This window comes from Syngnathoides biaculeatus, chromosome 7, assembly GCF_019802595.1.
Source record: "Syngnathoides biaculeatus isolate LvHL_M chromosome 7, ASM1980259v1, whole genome shotgun sequence".
Classification (NCBI taxonomy): domain Eukaryota; kingdom Metazoa; phylum Chordata; class Actinopteri; order Syngnathiformes; family Syngnathidae; genus Syngnathoides; species Syngnathoides biaculeatus.
This window is the reverse complement of record NC_084646.1, coordinates 19480757-19501583: the sequence shown is the minus strand read 5'-3', so window position 1 is coordinate 19501583 and position 20827 is coordinate 19480757.

Sequence of the window (20827 nt, the reverse complement as noted above, 5' to 3'; positions counted from 1 at the left end):
GAACCGGGCTTCGATAAAAGTTGCTGGAGTGATGGAACCACAATTAATTAACCAAAGCTAGCCAAATGGGCTTGCCTGTGTCAGTGGAGCGCATGTGAGCCAATGAAAAATCCACAGAGTCGATGATAAGGGAATTGTGTGCCATTTTTGCGGAGAAGTGACTTGACTTGATTTGCACTTAGCTCACTTAGGAGAGTAAAAAATCACATGAAAATGGGAGCTTTGTCAATGGAAAGTGGAGCGTAACACTTGATTGGATTTAATTGCGCTATTTGAGGCCTGTTCATTAGCGGAAGAGATCTTATTCCACAAGATTCCACTTTAATTAGTCAATTCAATTAATGACACTTGTGATATACACATTTTTATCAGCTACAAATGACTCTAATGGCATCCATAAACTCTTTTCTGGAATTTATTTAAATATGCTTATTTCCACCAGTAAATACAATTTCATGAAAAGAATTGCCGTCATAATTGTTGTATTTGTTCCAATTATACAAAAACAGAAAGTTCACAAAGTGTAAAAGGAGCACATGGAAATTAAATCTTTGGTCAGTAATTTTTCCATTTCTGTCATCAGCGACCGAGATAACAAAAATAGAGAAACTCAGAGAAAAGTAACATTTCCCTTTAGTCACACAATGAGAGATAATCTGAATGAAGATTATTCCCACCTGTCTGTTATCGCTATTTTCCCTAAATGAGGGAACAAAGAAAAATTTATGTACCTGCATGTACATTGTGCGGATAAATGAAAATCACAGTTCACAAAGCTTTTATTTCATGGCTCACGCTAAAACCATGTTATGGCAGGACCTGGCTGATTCCAAAACACACTCATGTATAGTAAAATGATCCTATTAATAACATTGGTAATTAACCATGTAAAGACACAGGCGCAATGAGAACCAGCCGTTTTAGTGACCCTGTTATGACCTTCTCCAAACCTCAACATGGCATCGTGCTTCAATCGCCCTGAGGCGAGCCAGATAGACCTGCTTCTCTCTCCACAGGCTAACAAGCGTGAGTCAAAATCCCATAGTGGCATGTGCTTGATTAGGCCTTTGTAGCAACATGAGGTGATCTGAGACTGAGTTGTTTGACATAATAGAGAAAGGCGGGAGACAGCACGAGAGAAGTAGAGGAGGAACGGTGGAAAGAAGGTCATGAACAACAAACACTGGCTTCTCCACTGTGATGTTGCTTTCTCTGAGATATTTTCAACAAACCAAAAATATATGAAGGAAGGCATACTTCTGCCATAGTTTCATTACATCATAGATGAACATGCAAAATAGAGAGTGAAGTATTAGGACATCTGGAAATAACAATTTGCACTAGGGGAGTCATGTTGGAACTGAAATAGGCCACCAACATTTAAGGGATAGAATTGTCCAAAATGTCTTCATTAAATGAGGGGCATAATGTTCAATATATTCATAGTCATGTGTCTGCTGTTCCCATTGCAAAGATTTTAGCACCTGAGACCAGAACAGGTCATAGTTTCAAGTGGTTCATGTTAAAATTTAGTTGAGACAGAACTTGAGCTCTCAGCATGGGCTTAAAATTTTCAATTTTTACTTTAGTTGAAGGTATTTTCTCATCCTTACAATCAATACAACAATTTATAGTGGAATACGTTACCATGCTACTAAATCTGTAAATACTGTAGTTAATTGATGATGATTAATTCCGAAATAGGATTGAACCAGGGACTATTGCTTCAGTTATCCCGTCTGCCTCATGGTCAAAATGTCTTGGGTTTGAATCTAAATTTTCTGTAGGTGTGAATGGGTTTGAGTGATGAGCAAATGCTTCAACGTGGGCCCAAATCAAGTCAGCTGCTAAGGATTCCAGTTCCTTTTGACTATTGTAAGGAATATTGATGGATGGGTAGATGGTATTTTCCATTAATTTTGTCCTAAAAGTATTAGCCAATATCATTGTGTGGACTGCCTTGCACCACTCTTCATAATGATCGTCAATAGATTTTTAAAACTGGAGCCAGTATCATCCATTTTCAAATGCTCTCCAGTCATCCTTGTCCCATGAAACCTGCAATTTCAGGTCTGAAATCATCTGTGCTCATGAAATACTTTGAACGCCAAGTATTGTACCACCTCCAGAATGTCACAGATCTCCTGCTTGACCTGCTGTAGGTTTTCTACAGAGCAAACGGGTCTGTGGATGACACAGTCAACATGGGACTGCAATGGTGTGAACACCTCCACGAGGATCCTGTTTGTGGACTTCAACACCACCATCCTTGAAATCCTCTGCCGCGAGCTTCTCCATCTCGGCATCTCACTTGAGATCTTCCAGTCGATTTATATCTTCCGGACTGGCTGGAGACAGAAGGTGAAGCTGGGGGACACCGACTCATTTACATGCACCTCCAGCATCGGGGTGCCCCAAGGATATGTCTTTTCTCCGCTGCTCTTCTCTCTCTTCTTGAATGACTGCACCTCATTGTGGCTGGCAGCCAAATTCCTGAAGTTTGTAGATGGGGCCACAGTCATCAGTTTCATGAAAGGCAGTGATGCGACTGCATATCGACAGGAAGTGAAGTGGCCGGGGCTATGGTCCGGCCGAGACAACCTGGAGCTGAACAGGCTCAAGACTGTTGAAAGGATATTGGAAGCAGCCTTCGCCACAGCTGCCCCTCATGGTGTCCAACTGCTCTGAGTCTCAGAGGCTAGCAGACATTCCAACAGCTTCATGCCTCTTGCCATCAACTTTTGAAACAGTTAACTTACAATTCAATTGTAACATGCTGCCAGTTCTGCTTTGGGTTTGTTGTCACATTTCTGTCAGGCCAATTACACATTATTTGTGCACTCACTGTAGTAGTCTCACCACTCTGCACTAATTGCATATCTGTTGTTGTCTAATACTGACCACGCATGTGCTTGAGAAATATTTGCACCAGATTATGACACCACAAGTCACTTTAAACTGCTTACATTACTTGAAGTCTGCACTATTTGCACAATGGTCATGTCAAACTGCTCTAAATGTTTAGAGGACTCTGGATCATTTGCAAAATTGACAAAAGATAAAAATAAAATTAAAAAAAATTATCGACATGACTATATTACCAGTAACCTTTCATTGCTCTGTGAGTGTCTGTGTTGTGTTTTTATTTTTATTTTTTGTATAGGACAAGTATGTGTCTTTTACGTGGCAAATAAAAATGATTCTTCTTCTTCATATTCTAACCTGCAGCATTTTTCATGAAAAATCCACAGCCTCATCATGCTTAAGTGTGGCATTTAAAACTGTGTGCGTGCATGCATATGCGTGATCCAGCCGTAGGTGTAATTTTCACCGTTATTTATAGAAAAGATTACGCTGCTTGTCAAATTCCCCCCATCTTGCACTCCCAAATCACATTCTTTATTCAGATGACTTTACTCTGAACTTCCTCTATTTTTTTTCAAGAGAACGAGAGTGAAGCAGAGTCAATGGATGAGCGTCTCACTTGGATTTACACAGAATTAGAGAGATGGAGGGAGTTTGTGGGCGCTCAAGTGGCCTTTGAGAGGTTCAGTGGCTGGTGAGATGTGGAATGCGCTGCATCCTCCAATTAACCTCCTCAGCATAATTTCCTGCAAATCTGGAGGAAACTAGAGTGACAAAAATGCTTCTTAATGTAGAGTTTGAAAGATAAATGTTCCATTAATATTACAGGCCTCCATATAGTACTTGTCTTGCAACTAACTGCATCTATGAGCTGTCTATTGTTTCACATTTCTAATTTAAATGGATTTTCTTTAAAATTCCAAACAGTATTTCTGCACAGTGCTCAACTTTAAATAAGTACACCCCCACGGATGTGTCAAAAAATCCTCGAGTTTACTTTCTGAATCAAGATATTCTCTGGTACCTTATGTTACAAAAGACACTGACTGACAATGAAATTTGTCAATGCGCGTGCAAATCCATATTGCAAAAACAGAGTAGACAGCAACGAACGTAAACAAAGCAGAAACTGGTATTAAAAATCAAATTTTATCTACATTTTAAAAATTGTTTTTGTGTTCACTGAATAATGGATAAAAAGCTCAAGTTCACATTGATTTTGAGCACTGAATGTCAGCTCAAGATCCCTTGTGCTGGGGTCAAAGGTTTTTGCGTTCCTCTTCACTGCTAATGGGTGGTTGTCTGCATATTTGTAGCCCCCAAGAGAAAAAAGCTAACGCGAACCACACTAAAGACACAATTTGAATTTTAAGATTAACACATTACATTCTATGCACATGGTTCCCTTCACTGACTCCAGCTTGATTTACAATACGATCCAAAGTTCATCCTTAGATGATCTGTCAAGAACACAGACGATGGGAATATTTACATTAAGTCCCTCTGGGGATGAACCCGAGAAGAGAGGTGGGATTTTTTTTTTTCATTGTCTGTGGTACGTTCCCCATACACTCGGCACATTCCTCCTTTGGCCCCTCCTCTCGCATCACCTCCATCGTTGGCCCTACAGGGTTGATATGTTATGAGAAAATGGAGTCACTGGGAAGTGTCACATCTGCATGGGGGAGACTGAGCACATAAGAATGTGAGAGTGGGGGTTTCTGGGAGTGAGAAGATCTGTAATTTAATCTGAAACTCTGGAGAGGACTGTTATGGCTCACTCCCTGGGATGGGGCAGAATTCTGATCTAATTCAAAGCATTGGGGAGAGGAAAACACAAGAGGGGAATAGTGATGCTGCCATTGCACACATGCACAGTGGCTGGTATAAGGTTCTAGAAAAAAAAGATACAGTTGATCTGGGTCATTGATGCAATGCAGTGTTGAACCTCAGTTATCTGAAGCTATTGAACCTTTTCCCACATGGTTTTTAATACACATCCTCATCAAGCAATGAGCCAACTCAATGATGCTGAGGCCAATGAGACCAGACTTGCTAGAGAGAGCCCTCAAAGGTGAATCGACCCAAAGACCCAAAGTCCAAGCCTTCAGTGGAAGTGTCCGACATTGCCATGGCCAAAGAAAGCAAAACAGCCCAAGTCCAAAGACAAAGTCATGTTGGCGGCATTGATCTCACTGATTTGTTGCCGCAGGACCAGACAATCCACCGGCTTATCTAAAAAGAGGTCCTGCTTCATTTGTTTGAATTTTTAAATGTCATTTCTTATGAGCTTTGTAGTTTTTAACATCTTGAAGTGGTCGTCACATAAAAGAGAACCTCTACGGTCAAATACAGTCCATCTGCAGCTGCTGGTGGACGTCCGGTTTTGTCGTATTTCAAAACATTTTCAATTGAAACGTTGAGTCTGCCATCATAAAACTGAGCAGACAATTTTTAAATAAAGTTTCATCAATCTTAACTACAACACAAATATAGAAATGTGTTAACCACTGCATAAAAAATCGAAATAAAACCTCTTAGAATTACAATTAGCATTTGTGGCACATGGAAGGCTGCTGAAGGTGAGTCAACTTGCATACCTATTTCCCATCTCGATGTAAAAATATGGATATTACTACAAGAGCCTGTGAGGTGTGAGCCTTATAAAATTAAGACTAAACACAGCAGATGTAAGCGTTGATGTGTACAGATCATTCATTTTATTAGTGATATTCACTTACAGTTCCTTTCAGTATATTGTACTGGGTAGATGGGAAAAACATGTGCGTGCCACTTTTCCTCTATGCCATCATGTGGTACTGTATCTGGTGGGAACACACAAAAACAAAGAAAAACACAAAAGTTGTTTGTGTTTTGGAGCAGCTCTTGAGACATGCTTATTCTGCAAGCCTACGTTTTTGAAGCAATAGTCAGGCAATGTGTTTATATTTGTGTGACTGAACTCATGTTGTGTGAGAACTTTGGTGATATCTACTTCAGTGGATAATAGCAACCCGGGGCTATTGGATCAATTTTTGCAAGGAAGGAAGGCTATGCCAAAGGACGTAATTGTGTGGGTCCTCTGGCTTTGTGCGTTGCAATTAAATCTGGTTCCACTTCTTGTACATGTGCAAAACACATTTCCCTAAACAAGGGCAGGGCATGAAAGAAAGTAAAGCGAATCTAACTAATTTTGCAGAGGATTTAGACCTACAAGCAGAACATTAGAACAATGAATATGCATGGCATGCACGATCTTTCTGAACACAATTGTTATAAACTCAAGATTTTGCTTTGTTTGCTTTCACTCTCTTGGACTTTCAAAGACAATGCAGAGTTTTGATTAAACTCTCAATTATTAATGTATAATACATGATTATTACTACTTCATGATTCATTCTTATATTAAACTGTTTAATTCTACAGTGCAGTTCTATCAACATTATTAAGATAAGACTCCTGCCACTCAAGAAGTATTTTGCTGTCATACTTATCGATCCAGCTCTTGAAATGTTTGCTCATTGAGTGTATGTATTATATTATATCTTGCATCTGTATAACCATCCGTCCATCCATCCATCATCCATCCATCCATCCATCCATCCATCCATCCATCCATCATCCATCCATCCATCCATCCATCCATCCATCCATCATCCATCCATCCATCCATCCATCCATCCATCATCCATCCATCCATCCATCCATTGCCTTGCCTGAAATAGAACCTTTTAGAACATTTTGTAGAGAGGTGCTGTGAACTAGATTTGTCACCAGACAATTAAAAGTGTACATAGACAATGATTTAGACTCACATTCACACCTTTGGGCAATTTAGGCTTGTATAGAGCCATTAAAGCATGCAGAGAACCTAAAGAACTACACCCAAAATTACAACTTGACAAGATCTAAAAGTGGGCTTTTTATTCATCTCAGCAATCATAGGTTAGTAGCCTCAGTAGAAGAGAAAAAAAAAAAAAAAGCAGTATAAAATGTAAAAAATAGATTACATCAAATCAGCTCTCTTTTGTCCAAATGTGACGTGATGTTTTATATGTTCATGTGTAATTCAATAATCCACACCTTTCTAAGAAGAGACAATCTTTTTTTTTTCTACTAAAACATAACTGTCAGATTCACATGTGCTGTGTTTTGTGAACTTTTACACATATGTTGGAACTGTAGTTGCACAATGTATTAAGTCATGTTTAATTTTGCACTCTCCCTACTTTCCCTTCCCATTCTCTCTCTCTTTCTCTCCTGCTGCACTGACTCGAGGGCATTGATAATGTGCTGGAAAAGTGACCGCACCCCCTAAAGAGGGCCTTTCCTGTGCATATTGGTCTTGTTGGAAATGATTAAAAGGGGATTTGTGCCGGAGGAGGTTTTTGTGGCTTTATCACTGTGTTTGATTTAGCACCTTGAGTTTGTGTGGTGTGGGCCCTGTTCCCGCTGTGAGAGAGTTAAAATCCCACGTGGGCCAGCTCCCACCAAGGTAAAACGCGAAGTATACTTACACATCCTAGAACTACTGTATTATATTATGAAGCGATGGCAAAACCCTTTAACGTGCAGAAGCCCGAATGAGTGCTGCACATTGTGAGTGCGGCATGAGAGGTAACCACACCAAAGCCTGGTCCAATAGAGTAAAAGTCAGTAGTGATTAGTTTTTCTGAATGTTTGTTCAGGCTGTCTTGCCTTCACTGAGTATGTGGAAAGTTCGCGCAACAAACACGCCCTTGTATGGATTCACTTTTGCAATACTTTTGGAGTCCTTTCATAGAATGATCATATCTGGGAGAGGCACTCTGACAAACCCTTGCCTTTGACCCAAAAATCTGATCGTTTGAGTTTTGTTCACGGCCCAAAATGATGTCACGTCCTCACAAAGTTGCTTTCCACAACAGTATCATAGTTTTTTACAGTAATTTGTCAAATATATATGGGCTTGCTCATTGCAGTAAAATTTTTTTTATTGTAACCCTTCCCAAAAAACGATTGTTTTAGTTGCTTTCTGATATGGCAGGTAAGCACAAAAAACTATATGTACAAACAATTCGGTTTGGTGGAGCATTGTTGATATGAGGAGCTAAAGTTGTACAATATGGTGACAAGAAAGCAAGTAATGTACATAATAAAAATATATAAAGAGTCGACAAATCAAGAGTTTCCTCTTTTGATTATAAACCAAAACACAACTTGTTGACTATGATAAGCTTTACGTATCGGGCCTGAGGCTCATTGATGGCTTGGTTTGAGTCTGATGTCTCGAGCAGATGTATGCAAGGCAAACAGTATGTCGGTCTGTGAAGTTTGGTTTTGTGGAAAGTGTACGCGGCAAACAACCGTGTCTCTGTTAAGATCTAGATGTGTGTCTTCTAAATATTTCAAGTGCATTAATATGTCATAGTAAATATACTGTATATAGTTTGCCACAAAGATGGTGCTATATGTCCATACATTCTTGTTGGTTGTGGTTGTGGTTGTGCTGGCTCCCCACTGACTTTGGGTGACAGGTGGGGTGTACCCTGGACTGGTGCCAGCCAATCACAGGGTTCATTTAGACAAAAAAAAAAAAAACATAACCAAAGAATTTGCATTCAGATTCACACCTACAGACATTTTTGAGTCTTTATCTAACCTACCATGCATGTGATTTAATGCAGTCGAACATCTAAGGTAAGAGAAAAAGTTTATGGATGCTGGTAGACCTCCAATTCTTTTCAGATTTTGAAACTCATTTTAGGGGCCTTCAGCTTTAGCCTTTGCACTGTTTTCAGGCTTTGTGCTTATGTAAATGGATTTACGGGTGCATTTTCCAACAAGCAGTTCATGTAAACACCATAATGGAAATGCAATGTTATTTAGAATTATTTAAGTTTTAAAAGAGACATATTATGGAAATGTTACTTTTTAATTGCCTGTCTACAAATACAGAGTTTCTGCAGACTCCTGGCCTCTTGCCTAGTTTCAACACCCTGGCAGGCACCTAAAGTAATTCAGTCTGGTTCAGCTTACAATGTTTAATACACAAGTTATTACAAAGATAGAGCACATAACAACACAGCCAATGAAACAAGGGTATAGAAGGTCAAATGCTATTGAGAAAACCTGAAAACCACTATATATATATATATATATATATATATATATATATATATATATATATATATTTTTTTTTTTTTTTTTTAGACCAAAATACAGTAAGAAAGTGGCCCGTGTCGGATCAAGATTGAATAAATAAAGAATGCTTCAGTTTTGCTACAGTGCTTTTCCCGAGTGACCTTCTCTCACTCAATCTCCTTCAAGGATTTAGCTGTCCTCTCCCTCGCTGGCAGGATGTTGGGACAATGTTAAAAGCTTCATGTATATGATAATATGACAAGAAGAAAAACAATGGCTCTCCTGGCACAGTTGTTTATTAGGGATGAAGTCAATTATTAAAATTGAACTGATCATAAATGCAGCATTGAAGACTTATGTCATAATACAGGTTATTTACTGAAGTATTTGGAGTCATTTGGCATCATATATCTAGGATGAAGGGGAAGGACTTTGTTCATATGTTTAATTTAATGCACGGTCCATTACACATTTAGTTAATTTAATCAAAACTTTCAGGATTTAAGGCCATTAATTTCATCTGGAACAAGACTCATTTTTCATGTCTATTCCTGGGATAGGGTCTGTAAAGGTTTGATGTTCTTGATGTTTATGTAGGTTTTGAAACAAGCATCATGGCAAAGCTGTATAATGACAGCACACGATGAAGTCTCAGTAAACAGAGAAGCAGGCTTCATTATCACTCGAGTGCTTTTGGATTTTCTTCACTTGCTCTCTAAGCTCTCTGCTGTTCCTCTGTCAATATTCCTGTGACACATCTCAGTGTGAACACTCATTTGGATCCCAAGTCCAGAACCTCTGAAAGATTCCATCCAATGTAATGACATTACATTCAAAGCCGTAAAAGCTGAGGCCTTCATATCTAAATAAAAAAAAATAATTCAAAAAACACATACTGTCATGCTCCTACCGATCCAGCCCTGGCTGTGCAGGTCCCCTGCACAGCTGCGTTGATTAACCCCAGTATATATAGGATCCAGCGGACGGTCTGGCCTTGCCAGATCGTTGGCATCCATGCCTCGTTCCCACACCTCCTTGTTTTTTGATCCTGAACCCTTGTGTAAAGACCTCCGCCCGTCCTCCGACCAATGCCGTAAGCTTGACGCCCTTGAGGCTGCTGCTCTCTCCGACGGATCTCCGGTGTACCAATCCCTGCTTGCCCGCTACCTGCCTTCTACGTCTGACGTCCTGGTTACCGATGCTCCAGTTGACTGTCTGTCTGATTCCCGACCTTGGAACAAAAAACGCTTTTCCCAAACTGCCTCTGCGTCTCCGGAGTCCTGCATTTGGGTCCTCTCCCGCATCGATGGGTCGTGACACATATTGTATATTTAAAATACATGAGGAATGCAATTCAACACAATGACTTATTATCAGGCGGCACAGTGGGTCAGTTGGTAAAGCGTTGGCCTCACAGTTCTGAGGACTCGAGTTTGATCCTGGCCCTTCCTGTGTGGAGTTTGCATGATCTCCCCATGCCTGTGTGGGTTTCCTCCGGGCACTGCGGTTTCCTCCCACATCCAAAAAACATGCAACATTAATCGGACACTCTAAATTGCATCTAGGTGTGATTGTGAGTGCGGCTGTTGTCTGTGTCGATGTGCCCTGCGATTGGCTGGCAACCAGTTGAGGGTGTACCCCGCCTCCCTCCCGTTGACAGCTGGGATAGGCTCCAGCACTCCCCGTGACCCTCGGGAGGATAAGCGGCAAAGAAAATGGATGGATGGATGAACTTATCGTGATCAAATTGTCTGTCAATTTCTTTGTGAGATTCACAGATGTTAGAAGGCCCCGTAGCTCAGTGGTTATAGCACTGGTTTGGTAAAAAAGGGGTTGTGGGTTCATATCCCACTGGGGCCTCTACTCACTGAGAAGGGTTGCGTCAGGAAGGGCATCTGGCGTAAAAATTGTGCTAAACATATATATGCGTTCATCTGAGATGACACGCTGTGGTGACCCCGAAAGGGACAAGCTGAAAGAAACACATTCACAGATGTTAGAAGGTTAATAAATTCTATGAGGAGGTTTATTTGCCTATTTTACTCACATGTACTCCAAAAGCAGCTGGTTAACGCTATTGTCTTATCAGTGCTTGTCAGTGTTGACCACCAATTTTAAATTTTATTAAAAGGCAGGTGTCAAGTGTAGTCAGTATATGAGACACACAAACACAAACCGTATACAGATGCACATGCGTGCACGTGTGCACGCATACAGGCACACAATTCCTGTCCTTTTTATGGCATGTATAAAATGGCCACCAACTCTTTTTATCACCGGCTCCAATGACTGAAGCGTCATTCGCCAGCCACCATTAGGATATGTGGATACAGTAAACATTCTCAGTCATTACACACTGTAAACAGCATACACGACATGGCAAACGAGCCAAGTAAAAGAGCTTGAAGAGTGCCAGTGAACCTACTTAATTACTTATCACTTAAATACTAAACAAATCATCATGGCTGTAAGTCTAATTTGTACAAAGACAACAGCTTAAACCAAACATCCAGTGAGTAAAATGTCGTCTATATACAGGCAATTGCTCTCCATTGTGATTTAGCAGGCTCAGTGATAATAATGGTTGTCGGATTAGTATTTCTTCTCCTTATTATGTTTTTGAGCTACCAAACAAAAACATTGGGAAAATTGCATTAGAGAGATTTTTTTTTCATATGTTTCAAAATGATTAATGCCTGTCCTTTGTTTTTGTCCACCTATTCGGAAGTTTATCTCCGAAGACTGTTGTTTCACACATTTTTGGTGTAAAACAATTAAATATAGTTACGTAAAAACACATCTGCCAAGCCTTTAGGGAGCCCTGTGGCTGAACCAATATGGAAGGGGAGAAGAAACCTGTAAATGCTACATTGATGAACAAAAACACCAGAAAAAAACAAACTATTGATAAAAGTATTCAAACAAGTAAGTCATTCTGAAACAAATATGGACCCCGGGCTTTTAATTTAAGGAGGATTTTATTCTCCATAATAGTCAAAAAATGTAACAGCTGCTCACCTCCTTCTTCAGTGGGTACTGAGACTTGTTCAGGTGGGGACAGCTGCTGCTGATCCTCTTGACTTGTCTGTTTGGAACATTTGTCATTTTTTGACAGACTGAATTGAAGCAGAGGAGCTTGGTTAACCTTTGCCGGGATTGGTCATTTAACATTGAAATGTAGATTTTTTTTTTTTTTTTTCTTTGAGGAACATGAGCTCTTATAGGGAAAAAAGGGATCTAGCTGTTAAAAAGTATGGACAAAGTTGCAGAAAGAAAATCAGGCTGTTGTTGCAGAACTTTCCATCCCATGAACGACAAATAGACCCACCTTGCCTATGAAGGAAATACTTGACATACTGTCGGTCCTTCTCTCTTTTTTTCTTCTAGCTAAGCTTTTTATTCTTTTTTTTAATTATTTTAGGTATCCTTCCATCTCTGCCTTCACTTGCTGTCTTTGAAAAGGTAACAATCTTCACACAGGAGCAGATTACTGAACAATTTTATGTAAATATAGAAATGTGGAGGAATACTTACAAAAAATGCACTTAGTATAAAACCAACTAAATATCATGATATAGATTTACTACCAAATGTAATTTTATTTTGACACTATTATAATTTTATCTGGGGTCTCATGTTTGACATCTCCTCATTGTCCCACCTTTTGGCATCTCTGAAATACTTATCGATATCCACCATCAGACTAAAATTGTTCTGGAAGGCAAACGAATACTGTTATTGCTTGAAAGTTTTTGTTTTCTTTTTACAAATTATCAACCGTTAGCATTTAAGATTGTGCCCTTGCGATTCTGGTGCATTTTTTTTTTTCAAAATCATAATCAATCAGTCAATATTTTTTTAAGAGTAAAGTAAGATGAGTATGAGTACACAGTTTTTAGGTACAGTCCCAATTACCCAATTTCAGTTTTCAGTTAATGTGGCAGGGCTTGGTCCTTATTCCTTTTGGAAAACAGGGTATATATTTTTTTTTTCCTTGTGGGAATAATGACGAGAATCATGCATAAAATAAATAGTTTTGTGATAACGACTACCTGTCATGCTCCTGGCATCCTCCCCAGGCTGGGTGTGGTCAGCCAATTAGTCGGCACACACCTGCACCCTAGTTTGGCTGAGTACATCCGGTACTTATAGGACACGGGGGACAACTAGTCCGCTGCTAGATCGTTGAGCTTCGTGTCCCGTTCCAGCACTCTCGTATCCCTGATCGACAACCTGTGTGTACCGACCTTCGCCTGTTCTCCGACTCACCCCTAAGCCTGCCTCTTCTGCTACTGGTGCTCTTACGGACTGGCTTGCTGATCATAGACCTCGAACCGAATAAAGGCTTTTGTACTCTACCTGCTTGCCTCTGGAGTCATGCATTTGGGTCCGCCCTCGAGCCTCGTCATGACACTACCTGAAGTAAACGAACTGTAAACTGTAAAGTTGAAAAACATTTAATTTAGTCATTGACAGGTGGCACGGTGTTCAACTGGTTTTTACATCTGCCTTGCAGTTCTGAGGACCATGGTTCATATCAGGTCTCAACTGTGTAGTGTTTTGCATGTTCTCCCTGCCGCTGTGTGGGTTTTCTGACTGTAGGGTAGGTGCATTGAATATTCTAAATTGGGTGTAGGTGTGAATGTGAATGCGAGTGGTTGTTTGTTTGTATGTGCCTTGTAATTATGTTTGCCAACCCATTCAGGGTGTACCCCACCTCTCACCCGAAGATAGCTGGGATATGCCCCAGCACACCCGTAAATCTAGTGAGGATAAGCAAAATGGGATCAAAATGAATGAATCTATGAATGCATAAATAGTAATTGACAGCACAAAGGATGCTCAAATTCTAGCTGTTCAACTCGGAAGGGTGAGGCACTGCAAAATGTCCAGAGTACTCCGGGAAACACTTTGCTTCACGCGGTTTCCATGAAGTCTCACCCTCTACTTTTAACGTTTTATCCATATTCAGAGAAGATTAAATTCCCATCACTGAACTGTTACTCAGTTGGATAGTTTTACAAGTGTGATACCAAAGTCCGGCATAAAATACTAAAATCTGGCTACTGGAGCCAAGACATCGGCCTCCAAAATGGCTGTACTGTAGGTCTCCTTCTGCATTGTCACTTGCACCATTTATGCATTTCTAGTTATATTTGCTTTAATATAAGCAAGGGAACAGTAATATATGAACAATTTCTCAACATTAGAACATTATACCAAGCGTATTGCCGAAATAACTGGAGGTATGTGGAAAAAAAACAACACTCCATAAAACCCAGAAAAAGCCCTTTGGTTTTAACAAGTTCACAGGTAACTGAATCGGAACATTTTGTGAAAAGAGCACTTGTGTCAGCCATAAAGACAATTAAATGTGGCAAGCACAAAGTTCAGGGAGACTTTATTGTCCTTCTCTGTCTTTTGTCAATCAAGACCCAGGAAACCATTTATGGTAAATGTTGTCCTGAAGCTCAAGAAAAACAGGTCATCTCCTTTAGAAAAATTGCTGCTGTGCTGAAATTCAAATGAAATAGCATCCGGGCAACATGGGGTTATTAAAGCTTTGACAATCTCTGAGTCAAACTTCAATTTGTTGATTAACAGATGACCATTGTGTGACCTTTTGATCGTGTTACTAGTGATGGGAGGCCACAAAGAGGGTGAAGAGACAGGCAAAAACAATCAAAAAGTAGAATTGAATACCGTTGGACAAAATCACATCATGCAAAAGTTGAAGGACATTTCCTTGTTAACAAAACACACATAAAGTGTTTTGGACATTTGGCTTTTTGCCTATTTCTTGGATGCACTTAGACTCTTAGAATGTACTATACAGCACTATAAAATAGGTGATTTTTATTCCCTCTTGAAATACTGACAAACTGTCCAAGGACATATATAAATATGTTTCTAGCACCACAAACAGAATCAATACTGCACAACATCCAGATCCCACACTATGATTCTAACTTTTCGGGCTCCCCGATGAGTAAAATGATTCATACACTTCTCCAGACACCTCGAAGATTTCTTTTTTTAAACTTGAGTAATTTGAGTTAGAAGTGTTTGTAGAAGAAAACAGAATGTTTTCATAGATAGATGTGATAATGCATAAACTGTTAGATCTCACCACATTGCATTTTAGTACATTGAACCACTTGAACAAGTAGCACAATTCTACAACAATATTATATGGCACTGTAAACCCAATAAATACAACAAAGAGAGGAACATTACTGTGAACAAAGGACAATGGTGGAATACATTCAGTATTGTGTGCTTTTTTTATAATAGTTATCCATATGTCATTTTTATAATGATTGTTCTTATTATGATGACACAAAGACTCGCTTAGCCTGTATTGCGTTTGACTGGCGCCCAGTCCAGGATGTGTTTGGTTTGTCCAAAAGTCAGTTGGGATGGACTTCACCTCACTTGTGAAGGTAATGAGGATGGGTATTATAGAAAATGGATGAATAGCTGTATTACATTCTGACTATAGGGTTTTAGCCCAGATATTGGTCCAATTGGCTTTTGGAAGCGATTTCCCAGATTGGGCCCGACATATTTTGTCAGAAATGGGAAAAAACTTATTTTAGTGTGACGTGATCCACAAAAATGAGTTGGCACTACAATAGCCCTATGAAGTCAAAATAGAAAGTCTAGCATGTTTGATTTTTTTGGAATACTTTCCATGTATTGTGACATATCAATGAACAACTTTATGACAGTGCATGATTTTACAGAACGGCATCATATTTACGTGTAAACATTAGTGCTAGCACTAGCTTGCTAGGCTACTCAACATTTCTGCTTGTGAGCTTTATCCTACTAAAAGGGCATGACCATGCCTCTAGCCCTCCTTAAATGGCTATCCCAAAAAGTTATTTCCTGAGCACCTGGTGACAGTGGGTGTATTTTGCCTTCCTCTTTGTTCTTTTTTCCCCAGTGTTGCCGCAGCAATCCATTATTTGACAACAACCTCTTGTTTGACAACAACGTCCTGAAACCACGATCATGGTTCTGTCCAGTTGCGGTGAACGGTAACACATTTTGTGGTCCGCCTGTAGCAGTACTGCATAGCAAAAACTGTGACAGAGCAGAGGATTTTTGTATCTATATTCTGTGATTATAAATTGCAGACACTCATTGTTTCAGGGTTGGGACTCATTGTTTCCATGTCATGTGCATCCCTAGACTCACAGAGTGTCAAGTGTAAAATGACCTCTGCATAGTGACATCAGTGCAAACATCTGGTGTGAGACGTAGAATATTTTGACATTGCTTTTATTGCATTAATCTCCCACTATACCAGTATTCTCCTTTTACACAGGCAACACAAGTGTCTGATACTATCTCTGAACGTGGAATAATGTGAAGAGACAGGTTAGCCCTTTTGTGGGAGTAAACACTCCCTCAATTTAAGTACAATAGTCCAGTCAAAGCGGCTTCTCCCATTCTCTTTGAATGCATTACACTACTTGCAGACTAGCAAGGGTGGACGACTTCAAATACTTGGGGTTAACAGTACAGAGCAATGGAGAGTATGTTAAGGAAGTGAATAAACGGGTCCAAACGGGGTGGAACAGTTGGCGGAAAGTGTCTGGTGTTCTATGTAACAGAAGAGTCTCCGCTAGGATGAAGGGCAAAGTGTATAAGACAGTGGTGAGGCCGGCCATAATGTATGGATTAGAGACGGTGGCACTGAAGAAACAACAGGAAGTACAACTTGAGGTAGCAGAAATGAAGATGTTGAGGTTCTCGCCCAGAGTGAGCAGGTTGGATAGAAGTAGAAATGAGCTCCCTCTAGGACAGCCAAAATTGGATGTTTTGGAGACAAGATTCGAGAGAGCAGACTTTGATGGTTTGGACATGTTCAGAGGTGAGAGAGTGACTATATTGGTAGAAGGGTGCTGAGGATGGAGCTGCCAGGCAAAAAAGTGAGAGGAAGATCAAAGAAAAGGTTGATGGATGATGTGAGGGAGGACAGGAGGACAGTGGGTGTTAGTGAGGAAGATGCATGAGATAGGCTTAGATGGAAAAAGATCACATGCTGTGGCGACCCCTAATCAGGACAAGCCGAAAGGAGAAGAAGAACACTAGTTGCAGACTGTCTCAAAATGGCGGGATGCAGACAACCACATTTTTCACAAAAGAAAATGATTTGCACGAGAGCTGAGGCGTACAAAGTTGGTTCATGCGGATTTCATACAGAAATTTTAAACTTGCAAGCAAAGTTGGTGTCATGAACAAGGACAAAGGACAGGACCCAAATGCGATGACTCCAAGGAAGACATCGATTAAAAGGGAAGTTTAAACCAGATCGAGGTCAGTACACAGGAAGGCAGTCCAAAAAAGGCAAAAGGCAAAGTCCAAAAAACAAGGCAAGGTCAGATTACCATGAGACAATAAACGTGGAATAAGAAATAGGAGACTTGACTGACTATAAGGTACAAGGAACGTGGCAAGGAAGCAAAACGACGCACAACGAACTCACAGCGAACTGGCAAAAGACACAGTATAAACGAGGCTTCTATGCATGACATGATTAATACAAACATGGCACAGGTGAGGAGCAGGCAGGTGCAAGGCAGTGGACGATCACGCCCCTGACAGTTGGGTTGTAAGGAAACCACAAATATCTGCACCGTGAAATGGGAACTTGGAGACCCTGCCCAATCCTGTTTTGTCTCCAAAACATTCAAATTTGGCTGTCCCACTAATGAGCTCATTCTTATCCTATCCAACCTGTTCACAACAAGCGAGAACCTCAGCATCTTCATTCCTGCTACCTCAAATTCTGCTTCCTGTTGTTTCTTCAGAGCCACCGTCTCTCATACGTACATCATGGCCGGCTTCACCACTGTTTTATAAATTTTGCCCTTCATCCTGGGGAATACTCTTCTGTCACATAGAACACCAGACACCTTCGCCAACTGTTCCACCCCGCATGGGCCCGTTTCTTCACTTCCTTACCACACGCTGCAGTGCTATGGATTGTTGACCCCAAGTATTTGAAGTCATCCACCTTTGTGATCTCTTCTCCCTGGAGCTTCACTATTCCTCCTCCGCCCCTCTCATGCACACATGTATTCTGTTTTACTACGGCTAATCTTCATTCCTCTCTTTTCCAGTGTGTAGCTCCATCGTTTTAATTTTTCCTCCTCCTGTTCCCTGCTTTCACTGCATATCACAACATCATCTGCGAACATCATGGTCTAAGGGGAATCCAGTCTAACCTCGTCTGTCAGCCTATCCATTACTACCGCAAACAGGAAGGGGCTCAGCGCAGAACCCTGATGCAGTCCCACCTCCACCTTAAATTCTTCTGACACACCAACGGCACATCTCACTGCTGTTCTGCTATCCTCCTAAATGTCCTGTACTATTTTAACATATTTCTGCGCCACATCAGACTTGCGCATGCTGTACCACAGTTCCTCTCTTCGTACTATGTCATCAGCTTTCTCTACGTCTACAAAGATACAATGTAGCTCCTTCTGACCTTCTCTGTACTTTTCCACAAGCATCCTCAAGGCAAATAGTGCATCTGTGGTACTCTTTCTAGGCATGAAACCATACTGTTGCTCGCAGATACTTACTTCTGTCCTGACTCTTGCCTCCACTACTCTTTCCCATAACTTCATTGTGTGCCTCATCATCTTTATTTCTCTGTAGTTTCCACAGTTCTGAACATCGCATTTGTTCTTAAAAATTGGGACGAGCACACTTTTCCTCCATTCTTCTGGCATCTTCTTTCCCGCTAGTATTATTTTGAATAAGTTGGTCAAAAACTCCACAGCCACCTCACCACATTGCTTCCATACCTCCACTGGTATGTCATTGGATTTGACAGCGTAGCAAATAACTGTTACCACATCCGCCTCACAGTTTTGAGGATCCAGGTTTGAATCTGCCCTCGCTTGTGTGGAGTTTGCTTAATCTTCCTGTGTCTGCATGAGTTTACATTTCTCTGTGTTTCCTCCTACATTCCAGAAACACGTGTAGTAGGGTAATTGAAGACTTTAAATTGCCCGTAGGTATGAATGTGAGTGCAAATGGTTGTTTGTTTATATATCCTGTGCGATTAGCTAGGGACCAGTTCAGGCTGGACCACAGCAGGAGGTGTGGTGCAGTTAGCTGGGAATGGTTTCAGCATGCCCTTGACCCTAGTGAGGATAAGTGATGTAGGAAATTGTTGATAGTGTTCGGCAAATTAATTTATACAAGGATTCAAAGGGTTTGATACTTGCTGTTCCCATATTCATGGATGGATTTTGTCCGACATCCACCAAACATGTCCGCAAAGCTCAGAATCTCTCTGCCAGTACCACAAACAAATTTACCAAAATTGAGTTATACCAGCAGTGTATCCAGTGCTCTGGACTGAATTGTGATTTCTCACTTTTTTTTTGCAGCACGCCCCTTTTGGAGATGAAATTATTTCAGGCTTCCACCCCTGCCCCCCACACAAAAACCTTTTTCAATTAATATGCATAGGGTTAGCTGGCAATAATCATTACAATCACAATTACAGTTGAAAAATTTATGGAAGTAAATATGTGCCACCAGGATTTGGATTTAAAATGCCACTGAAAATTTGATATTGTATAATTCACATTGTTATTTCAAAGTGATCACATTTTCAATACCTGTATTTCAGTTTAACATTTATTTTGCCAAATGAAAAAAATCCCCCAAAAATTCAACCTTTGAAATTCAAACGCAACATTTTTAATCTCCTGAAATTCAACTGGCTACAATTCGCTATCTGAAATTCACCATCTAATTTTCAGTGTTAAGAAGGCAGGGTTACTTCAGGTCAGAACCCAAGACCCAGCCAATCCAGTTACGCTTTCTTAGTATGTGATGTCATGTGACACCTCCAAGGACACATCCTTGCTGCACCGGCACGCCCAACTTGGCGCAAACCGTTTATCTAAAGTGCATGCATTTGCACAAAAATCAAAGTAAGCTGGCATTTGGACCCCTTCCCCTGTATGCAGAACCCAGATGCAAAAAAAAAAAAAAAAAAGATGAACTCCAACCGGTATTGACAGTTTCTTTTTAATTAATTTTCATTTTTATTTTAATTGCAGTATCTGAAAATGCAGCATGCTTAGCTTCACCCTTTGGGTACATGGGTTAGTGAGAAATAAACCTCTGAAGTGATTGTGGGTGCTAAATACTTTGCAATCCTTTTATGTTGAACAGAAAACCCAGTAGAGCGCACGACAGTTCATGCTCCAGAACCACAAAAACTGAACACAAAGAAAAAAGAATGCACAACACAATGCAAGCAACAGTTCCCAAGCAATGTTATTCAAACGATTCCAAACCATTGCACTCCCTTTGGTCGAGGCGGGACTTTGTTCAGCTGTGTTGAGCGGCACCAGACCCGCTAACAGAGACTAAGTCTGCGATGGGATTGGGGATTCTGGTTTCATGTGGTAACTATAAAACTTGTGTTAAGCACCCTAAACTATTTTGCACTAAGTTTCACCCGCAGCATTTCCTGTGAAATGCTTAGCGAGGGACAATTACAAACTTGTTATGGCTGTGTGCATAAGGGGGTTGTTAGAAGTCAGCTTGCATGATTGTGATATATTGTGATTATTCTAGACACCGCTGGGATACAATGCAAACTCAGGAAAACTATGATGTCTGTCAGGAGTACAGTATTACATGATTTAATGATACAAAGCCTGGCATACAAACAATGAATACATAGACTGCATTGAAAGTGGCACAGGTCTTGAAAACGCACTTTCTTCACTCGAGCTTCAATGCAACTCAATGAATGTACAACAAGGTCACACAGGATAATCTAATCACTCAC